This window comes from Falco punctatus (genome assembly GCF_963210335.1).
Source record: "Falco punctatus genome assembly, chromosome: 3".
Taxonomy (NCBI): Eukaryota; Metazoa; Chordata; class Aves; order Falconiformes; family Falconidae; genus Falco; species Falco punctatus.
Window position 1 is genome coordinate 60,685,669 of NC_137582.1, and position 11,263 is coordinate 60,696,931.

The window sequence follows — 11,263 nt, forward strand, 5'->3', positions numbered from 1 at the left end:
GGTGCTTTTGCATCTTCCATGTATACACTGTACTCAAAGCTCCTTTTGAAATGGAAATAACCTAATCTCAAATTGCATTTCTGAGTCATAACAATATTTGCTAGGGACTAGGGAAGAGGACGTATTTTTTCTTTTTTAAAAAACTGAATTGAAAGGGTTTGGAGTGCAAACAAATAGCTACAATTTACAGCAGAGTCTTACCCCTTCTCTAACAACTGATGTATCGATCAAGGCAGGAGACAGGTGGTCTAGCTTTATTAATGAGCTATATATAGGTTTTTGCAGCCTCATGACATTAAATATTCTGGAAACTGTTTAAATTCAAATAATACCTGTTATTACTGGAGTTATATAAAAAAAAAATCTTTAAAAATAGCAAAAGCACATTTTGAAATGTCATTTAGGATGCTTACAGATTGCAAGAGTTTTCCAGTAGTGGGGGCATTTTACATGGCACTTAAAATTCCTGTTTTCAAATCTGTACTAAACCGAAAAACATAAACCCATCTGATCTAGAGTCAATAAAACAATTCAGAAACTGCTTTAAATTTTGGTAGATTTCCCCTTCCATAAGATGCAAATTCTCACGCAGTGCTGAATAACAAAATAATGCAGTGTGCAAAATATTACTGAGCCTCTGAAAAAACAGTGTTTAGAGGAAAACCAAAACCCAAGTATTTCCATAAAACAGAATGCCTTTATACATTGAATTTTTTCTCTCTGCAGCTTTGAATGAGACCCTAACATTTTTTCTGTATGTATATAACTGTTCTCTTGTCCATTAATAAGCTATAATTATCTATTATCCTTCCACTGAAAGGAAAAAAGCATTACGTAGCCAAAGGTCATTACTGGTCCACCCTCTACTCTCAGTGAAGTCAGTGAAAATGAAAAGATAATAATAGAAAGTCTTTTAGAATAGTATACAATGTTCAGCATCTTATCTAAAAAATTCAGGTTTAAATTTAAAAAAACACAGGATTATGCAATTACAGGACTTAGTCACCATTGCTCATCTTGTCTGATGTTTCTTCTAGGTGGACAATAGCCTTTCATGAAAATAAGATCACAAGAAAAGGACCATTTAAGAAACAAACAGGGAAGGGAAAGCGAAAGGAAAGGGGACCAGCGATGGGGTGAACCCTTAAGAACAGACTAGGGTAGACTAGACTTGACTTGACTAGACTAGACTAGAATATTTCCATTGGAAGGGACCTACAGTGATCATCTAGTCCAACTGCCCAAAAAGAGAAACTGCTTCAGGACACAAACTGGAGAGCAGATAAATGTGATTCTCAGAGCAATGCTGAATACTTTTAGCTCAGACTTTTTCTAACCAAGTAATGAACAGTCCATGCAAGTGAAGCCATGAACATGGGCCACTAATGGAAAGGCACTCTGCTTTCTTTCAATCTCCCTAAAAGTTAGATGACAATAATCCAAGCAGAGATATTTACAGACCTCATCATGACATTGTTCTATACCTTTCTGTATCTTTCAACCATAATCCCACATTCTTTTCATAGTGTAGCTATGAAAAATGAAGGCAGTGTTCTAGTAATGTTGTTACTATCAATATGTGTATTGGCAAAATCACTTCCCTGTTTCCCTTCACTCTTTCTTCCTAAAACATAGCATTATTGTTTGATGTTGACATTATCACCTACAGTGAACTTTCAACTCCTCTTTGAGCCACTCATCTACCAAGACAGAGAGTAAGTAAGCCTACACAGTGCGATACAGACATACCTGAGCTGGCCCTGAAGAGTTAATTTGAACACAAAGGACACCATAGCCAAAAACACATGCCAAGGCAAAGCAGCCCTGCTGAAGAGTACTCAGTGCTAGCTCAGATTTTGCTGTGCCCTGTAATGACTCCCAGTTACAAATGTGGCTCTTCTGATTCACAGTTCTTTGGACTGGGTAATTGCATTTAATTAGGTAACTCTCTGTAAAGCAACCTGTATTCATTATCTGCTTCCTGGTCAATCTTTATGCCATCTTTAAACCATCCAGGCGAAGAGTCTGTATTATCATCTACACAATTGATTTTTTAAAAGAGCATTGAAGTACTTTAATAACCCCTTTGGAAACTGCTGGAGACACCCAGCTCTGTCAGCCTGGTATCAGCTGCATTTCAAGGACTCTCAGTAATCCAGTTTAAATCTGTATGCTGTGCATGCTGGTTGTCCCACATGAATAACATCTTTTATTCAGAATGTGCAGTATTATATCAAACCCACTGGAGAAATCCAACACTACTGTATCAATACAACTGTCTTGTTCCATCAGATTCAGAGTTCACTATAAAATAAGCATGATGAGTTTGTTTGGAAAGAAATATTTACTTTCCAAGAAATGATGTTGATTCACATTTTAAGTTCATAATTGTATTTTTGACAAAATAAACTGGTTTGTTACTTGGTATGGGATTTAAGCAAATAAGTAGATCCATGATTTTCCTTCACTTTCTCTAGAACAATGCTGGAAATCCTCACCGGAATGTCTTTAGGTTGCCAAGATAATTCGAAAAGTAGTGTTATTTAGTACCATTTCAAGAAGAAATTTAACAGGACATGAATTATTAATATAAATATATTTAATTTTAGAACATGATACCAGATACCAGGTATTCTTTTTTCTACCTTCCTTAGGTAGAGTAACTGTTCTATTCTATCCAGAAAATGAGACGTTTGTTACAGTGATCTTGTCATCACAGCACGTCACATAAAGAAGCCAGTATCACTACTAATAAGGTCTACACCTTGTAACTTGGGCAACTGTGTGATCAGACACAAGCCTGGCATTTACACACTGATCTCTGACCAGCGACGCTCACTAAGCAGGTCCTTTGTTCAAGCTTGCCATGTGTAACTGAAAATAACACCATTAAATAGCTGATGTTTTTTTAGGAATTCAGAATTCAAAGCTTTGACACCACACAGTTGGTCACTGTTCATCAGGCAAGCTCTGCCACCATTACCTCTTCAGTATCCCAGACATGATTTATAGCTGTTTTTCTGGCAGATCTCCTGAAGAAGGGAATGATGCAAACAGCCTTCCCCAAATCATCCTCATTTTTACTGCTGGGAAGCAAAATGTGCACTACATAAAGTAGTGACATGGACCAGATGAGCCTGACTGTTCCCACCTCCAGTACCTACCATTTTCGTTTTGACCACATTTGTATAAACGTCACACAACACTGCCAGCATGAACAGCTGATGCCAAGTTGCTTGCTCGGTAAAAGGAGAGAACATCTGCAGCAGAGAATGTATGGCTCCAAACCTGTCAGTGACTGGAAAACAAGGGTTTTGGAAACATGGATGGGAATGTTGTGCCTGTTCCATACAACTGGTAGCAGCCTGTGCTTCCTAGCCAGCTCTTAACCTGGAAGAACAGCCAAAGCACTGATGGATGAGGCCTCAGTATACTGAAATCAGAGGTGAAAAAAATAACCTCCCATTAGCTTAAATGGATTTTCTATTTCCCATTGATAAATATAACATTGAGTGTGTTTTGATTCACATTACATTTTCTGGATCATATCATCATTCTGGGATACACATATAATTAGCACCTTGTAATTAAAGAGAGGGGAAAACCAAAAGCTGAACAGGCAGTTGTTAATAGTTTCTGAACTTTGCTTCAGAATCTGACCCACACCCTTACCCTTAGCCTGCTCCCTTGGGCATTCTGTCAGCTGACTACATATTCCCTGAAGACAATCTTTATATGAGGTATTACTAGAGAGATATTTTACAAAAGTGACAAATACCTTCACCTAGGCTACTAATTTACTGTATTTTACTGTTTAGTTGAGCTTTTTTTTTTTTTTTTTCCAGACCTTGAAAACAACATGGGTACAGCTTCACTTTTAGGGTCATTTTACTGACATGGAAAGAAAAATTGTTCTCTTGTAATTTTTTTATCTAAATCTTTGCAAAAACTTTTTATAATGCTGTCTGCCTTTCAACATTAGTTTCACATCATTGTTATTCTTCTTACTGAAAAAGATGGTCTATTTGACTCAAAGGAAGAATGAAGTGCTATCTCTTCTTCGTTAGAAAAGAGTGGTATCACTTAGCAGCAACAACCCTGCCTATTACATACTGCACATTTCATTTCATTTATCATAATATGCTAATATAGACTCACTGTAGACACCTTTACTTCTATTTCTTGTCCCATATTTATTTTCAAATCAGTCCATCTTCTAGAAGATAGGAATACAGGTTTGTTAAGCACAGCAAAATCACAAAGGTTTCCAAGCCATTTCATGCAGCCATGAGCTTCCAGTTGTCTGTGGATAGATGGCTCACGTTGTAATTGCTGTTGGCATTTCATTCTTAAGCATATTTACAACTATCACGGATAAGCTTGCTTAAAGCTAGAGATTTGTATTATTTCTTTCTATTACAACCATGCAGAAAAACTTTTTCTATTCCTGTCTGTCCTTAATCTGCAGTGTATGTACAGAATTAGCAGGTAATGAAATATATTTTCATTAGGAAGGATTGTGTGTTAACTGTAAAGCTCTTCACGTGTTATTTAAAAAACAATAAATGTCACATTTAAGATGATAATGAGCATCAGAGCTAAAGTGAGATTAAAAACTTTTAAACGAACCTTAATTACATTTTTTAATTTTCAGCAATTGCCTGACAGTAAATCCCTCCTATGCCAGTCAGACCAGAATATGAGAGGGATTTTTGTGTTTTCCTTTCTTAAAACATTGGAAAGGCTTTTTGCAGGATTTTCTTGATACCTTTTATTCACCATGTCAGTAATTGAGGGCTCAAAACTAAGTGGCCAAGGAAATGCTTCCCCTAATTACACAACATAAGCCCTCTGCCGTATTTTTAGCTTTATTCTTAGCTCTTTCAGATTAGACTGGGAAGCAAAAGGCCTCAGATTCAGTTTGATACTATGAATAATTCACATTATTGCCTCTGACTCACTATGAGACTGTAAAGTTTGCTGCAGTGAATAGGCAGCACCTAGTGGTCTTGAAGTGCAAAACCAGTTCAAGTTCTTAACAGTTCCAAGTTCTTGACATAAACATTTCATGATCTAAAAGCAAGTATTAGTTTTCAAATGTGTATGTGTTGCATGCACAAGAGTGTGTGTACATGTGTTTGCAGGGGAGAGAAAACACTCAATTTCTGCCTTGCTCTGTGATCTAGATCTTCATTTGGAGGGAATTTATCCTTTAGTATTTCACAGACAAATACAAAAAAGAAAACAAACTCCTGATTTTTAAAAAAACTACTGGTTACAATGGAGCCAACCCATATAAACACTCCCGATTTTTAAAAAATTCTTCTATTCTTTATAGTGACTAAAGTACTTTAATGCCTTCATCTAATTGCAACCCTTCAATTTTAAAGGCCTCCAAGTTAGTCATAATAATTAGCAATATTGATTATCAAATCTCAGAGTTCACTTCTGTTTAAATGAACGAAAAATTTGAAAGCTATCCAAAAAATATCTGTCTGGAACTGCTAGGAAAAGCACAGAATTAAAAGTAAGGAGGAAACTTGGTCAGTTAAGCTCATTATAACAACCTGCGCTCCACAAGACTGAAACATACCTTGAACATATGTTTCATGTTTTATCATATTACAGTAGTCAGAGATTATTGGATCATTAGCTTTGATTTCATTCTAAGAACTTGTTTGTAGATCCATTTATCTGCAGGATTATTATTTTTTCTGCTCTCTACTGAATTACTCACTTCAATAGCAAATATATCTAAAACTATTTGAAGCATTGCTAGAAACAGGAATGAGGTAAATATGCTTGCATTGGGAAGACCGCTCTGTACATATTTAGTGTTCTTCTGAACTTTATTGGAAAGTGCAATTAAAAAAAAAATAAGTATGTACCAGTTTGATTCTATATAAGTCAATGAACACAGTCTCTGTTTCCATTTCTGGATATCCCGAAAGGCCATGACACAGGCAGACCAAGAGAAGAGTGGGAAATTCTTAGAACACCGGTAATCAGAAGCTGCAGCAGCCATCCCAGCCACTTATTGCCCATGTCCGGACTTTTCTGTTCTCCCTCACTACAGCCCACAGTTCATCTGGAGTCAGCCAGTTTTGCCTGGATGGATGGATGGAGTTTCTTATTTCTTATACATGTATTGAAGTTTTCAAAACTGCCATCGTCTTTTATAATGAACCTCCTGTTACATTCAAAACAAATACAGAATTGAAAAGCTGAATGTAAAGCATGACTACAGAACTAAGGCCAAATCTGAAGCCGCTGTGTAGCTATGAAGCCATCCCACTGAAGTCAATGAGAAAGATATTGTTCCCTTGTGATAATAATTTTCTGTGGACCAAGAAATTCAGCAAAGTATAATCCTAAGAGACCCTTACACTGTGGATGGGGAGCTGCTTGCTTCACAGAACAGACCAGAGCTCCTGTGGCAGACCACACAAATCCACGGCAATAGCTAAAGGGTATTAATTCTTCTGCGTCTCCAAATTTGTTTAAAAATGAAGCCTGAGTCCCTGTTTCTCCTGCTTATTTCTCTCCAGTTCTCCCAAGGGTCTCTGCATATGTAGATATCAGTCCTGATCTGAGGAAGATGTGGAAAGCTGTCCAAATCTGCATGAAGAAAGGTATGGATTACATGCATACAGCCTGTTCTCTATGTGCATGATCTGCTTGATGTGTCAAAGGAAAGCTTATTCAGAAGTGACAGTGATCAGAATACAGCCCATTAACTCTCACACTAATGGTACTAGTAAAAAGTCCTTCCCTCACATAAAATCCTTTTATTGTCTTTGTACAAATTTTAAGGTACAATCAGGAGGCCATCTCATACTATTGATTTTTTAACCAAACTCTGCACTGAAATCAATGAGGAGACCTGCTTAAAATCAATAGTACGATAAAGAATCTGCAGAGCTGTTTACAGTAGAACTTTTTCTAATTTTTGTTTGTTTTCCTCTTTGACTTCATCATACTCAATCTGGCATGTTGATACTGGATGATAAATATCCCATGCATATATTGAATTTGTCAACAATGAGAACAATATGGATGTAATAATGCTAATATTAAATTTTCAGGGGAAAAAAGACATTAAGGAACTAAAACAGGGTGTGATATCACTCAAAATTGCTATCATCTCAAATGCCAGAATGCGTTCTGATAGCCTAAGAAGAAGGTTCTTTCAGTTCACTCACAGTAAATAGAACATTCAAGCCTGGAAAGGAACAAAAATATTACAAAGGGGATTTATTGCTCAGAATAAAAATAGTTTGGAAAGTATATCTAAAATTCACATGGGAATCACAGTTGACCACCTGGAAAAAAGAGGGAAAATTATTCAGAGCTGATGAAGTTTCTGAAAGCAGGGAAAAAAGGTAATTGTTAATTTCCACCAAAGATAAAAGTTGCATATAGATCCAGAGTGTTGGTATCTTTTCACATATTTTTAAGTAGAAAAAGGAGCAATAAAGCTAACAGAAACCACTGAGTTAATTTATATTTGAGAATAGATTGTCTTAGGATATTAATCTGAGAGGGACAACCTGCATTCTGCTGTGCACCTTGAAGAAGCTGTATAAAACTTTGAACTCTGAGGGGAAGAGAGAAGCTATACCTCTGTGCTTAGCACTCCTTGCAGAGTAGCTCAAGACTATGACTTCTTGGATTATCCTTCTGAGGGGCTATAACTTTTCCAATATACTATAGCACAAACCTTTAAATCCTGCTTTTACACTACTCTGACAATGTGCGCAGGTAAGCTTGTAGTTCTTACCTCATGTTCATTTTGACTACCATTGTCTTAAAATGTGTTTTGTCACCATTTCCAAAACGGCATATTCCAACCAGTTTATGAAGCAAATCCTCAAGACTTAACACATAAAATAACCGTCTGGAATGTTTAAAATCAGTCTAAAACAGTACACAGCCCAAAATACCAGGGCTTCAGTTTTCTGTCTGTAATATGGGCATAAGGGTAACCCTTCAGATGTGTACTGAAAAGATAATTATAACAGTAACATTGTTCATATGTTACAGCATAAGTATTGCAAAACAGACTGTGAGAAAGATTGATTGAAGAGACATGTAAATTAACAATACTGCTGTACTCAATTGAGTAGGAAGAGTTCCTTATACCGGAACAATGACCAGTCAGTCAATATTCCATCAGTATCCTTTAAGGTTAGAGACTGGATTTGACAGCTATGGAGGCTGACCTAGCCCATCAGCCCTGCTCTCCCCTCTCTCTCCTCTCTGAAAGAATACTTCATGTATTTTCTTTTAAATATTTCTTTTAAAATAAATTCAACCTGGATCAAACCTAGAAAAGTACAAGACACGGTGGAACGGAAAAAAACCTGCATGAAAATAGAGTTTAGACCTAGGGCACAACAGATAACATATAGGGGACATACTAAAGGCTATACAGTGGAAATCAACTGTACAGACACAAAGTGACATCTCCAAACAGCTCACCACATTGCAGCAAGTCTCTTTTCACATTTCTAAACACAAACATGTGTACTCGCTGCCCTAAAAGTGTCTGGGATGTAGAAGAGGGATGGAAATATTAACTACGATTAGCCCTAAGAACACAGCTTGAAAATGTACTAAAATAGCCCTTTTTTTCCCATGCATCTGCTTATTAATAAAACAAGAGGTTTGAGGGCTTCTTTTTTTTTCTTTTATTTCTTTTGTTTCTTTGCTTTTTAAGAGGTCAGAAACTCTTTTTCTATTTCAACCATGCTGCTGTGCCCCCAGCTTTTTCCTACTGGCAAATTCCAATTGAATTTGTAATGAAAACATTGCAACTCAGACCATGCTACCTACTGATTATGTTTCACCAAACAATTACAAAGAAATGAAATTCCCACCTCTTTCCCTGCTTTTCAAGCTAGCTTCTGATATTTTTTTTTCCACGTTGATCTTTTATTTGTGTACATAAATGGGTTGAAGTGTAGGCCAGGACACCCATATAAGTTGTACAGCTTTATCAAAACATTTTTATATAGTAATATCAGTACGTCCTTCTCATGTAGGTATGAATGTACCGATGCACATACACTTAATACATCATATATACAAGCTCCCATATAGGTAAAGTGTATGAACCATATAAATCTAAATCTCTTTATAACAATAAGAGTATTCACATTATGAACGGTAACAGTATTTTGGTTTAAAAAAATTATGCCCACAGTCAAATTGATCCATGTTATAACTGTGCAGCTTAGATCTCAGCTCTTCTATCCCTGAAATCAAATACATTTTTAAAACTTAAAAAAAAAGTTAAACAAACTAATCTGAGATGAATGCAACTAATTAAAAGAGTATTTAATTTTAATTCAGAAAAATTTGTTATGCCATAGATCATACTTTACAATTTCTAAATATCATCTCCGGTTCCTAAATACTATCTCTTTCCAGCTCAGCCAAAGAACCTATTTTCCATGGTTTTGATAATGACTCTTCCTCTAATGATGACTTTCTTGCATGGGTACAAGAGGAAGAAAACTAGATGAAGGCATCAGTCTCTCCCAGCTCTCACATCCAGAGATATTAAAATGCTAATCAGGTCATCCAGAGATGGCAAGTAACACCAACAAATACTGTGGCATAACCTCATCCAAAATTACATTCCAAGCAACGAATTAGATTGTCTGATATAAAGCAGCAAAATTCAGAAGACCATTTTGGAAGTCTATTTGAAAAACCTTCCATCAGCAGCTACTGGGGGAAACCCCCCCCAAAAAAATGCCCTCCAAAAAACCCTAAAACCCTGCAATAAAAATACTTGTTCTGTTTGGAGTGAAATAGTTGAGGGTATGACAAGTACCGCAGGTTGTCCGGTGCTTCTTATTCTGCCTGAGATTTGTAGTTTGATCTTGACAAACAAGGACCTATTGGCTTGGATTGCTGACAAGTCTTTGGGTCTGTTGGTCTTGGCTGATGGCAAGTTGAATATGAGCCGTCTGGTCTGCCCTGGCAGCCAAAAGGGCCAACTGTGTCCTCAGGAGCAGCAAGCACAGCATAGCTAGCCTGTTGAGGGAGGTGACTGTCCTACTCTACACTGCACTGGTGTGGTCCTACCTCAAGCAGCATGTGCAGTTTTCGGCACCTCAGCATAAGGACGTCAAACTATTAGATTGTGTCCAGAGGAGGGCAACCAAGATGGTGAAAGGTCTTGAGGGCAAGACTTATGAGGAGCACCTGAAGTCACTCGGTTTGTTCAGCATGGAGAAGACTGAGGAGTAACCTCATCACAGTCTACAACTTCCTCAAGAAGGGCAGCAGATGTGGAGGTGCTGACCTCCTCTCTCTGTTGACCAGCAACAGGACATAAGGAAATGGAATGAACCTGTGTCAGGAAGATTGAACAGTAGGAAAAGGTTCTTCACTCAGAGGATGGTTGATCACTGGAGCAGGCTCCCCAGGGAAGTGGCCACAGCACCAAGCCTGTCAAAGTTCAAGGAGCAACTGGATGATGCTTTTAGTCATATGGTTTAATTTTAGGTAGGTCTGCGAGGAGCTGGAAGTTGGATTCAGCGATCCTTATGGGTCCCTTCCAATTTGAGATATTCTATGATTCTGTGATACTCAGTAGTTGACTATGCACACCAGTGTGGGAAAGCTGAAAACAGATGGTGAAGGAAAAGTTTGGATGCCGCAAACTAGCTAACACGAAAAATCTATGCATGCTTGCTAAGATGGCCCCAGCGAATAGCCAGAGAGGAATAAAGGGTGCCAATGGCTGGTGATAGACTGCTAAACATGGCAGACTGGAGGTGCAAAGGGATTCACTTCATGTATGTGGGTTCTCTGCAGCTGTTGACTCATTGGGAAATAGCTCTTCTACTGCACAGAAGATGCAAATGATTCCAAGCTACACAATTGAAGCCTGGTGTTCACAGTTCAGTTCATTTAATGAGGGACTGAAAATGAATATTGATGTTGCTGAGTATCTGTGCAGCCACAGAAATAGAGTGCTCAACCTAGATTCGTTTGAATTACCTTGTTTGAAAGTGAGTTGGTAGGACATAAAATAGTGTGTGGAACTGTGGCTACTCTAACGACCAATAATGAATGTGGGGCAACAGTCTACAACATACCCAGTGATCTGCACAATTGAGGAAGAGCTGAACAATCTTGAGGATCTATCAGAGCTACAGATGGGTCACAGCAAGTGCCTGATTTTGGAGAACATTATAATTCTAGAGGAAGGACCTAAGGGGGGAAAAAACCCAACTCAAGACAATAA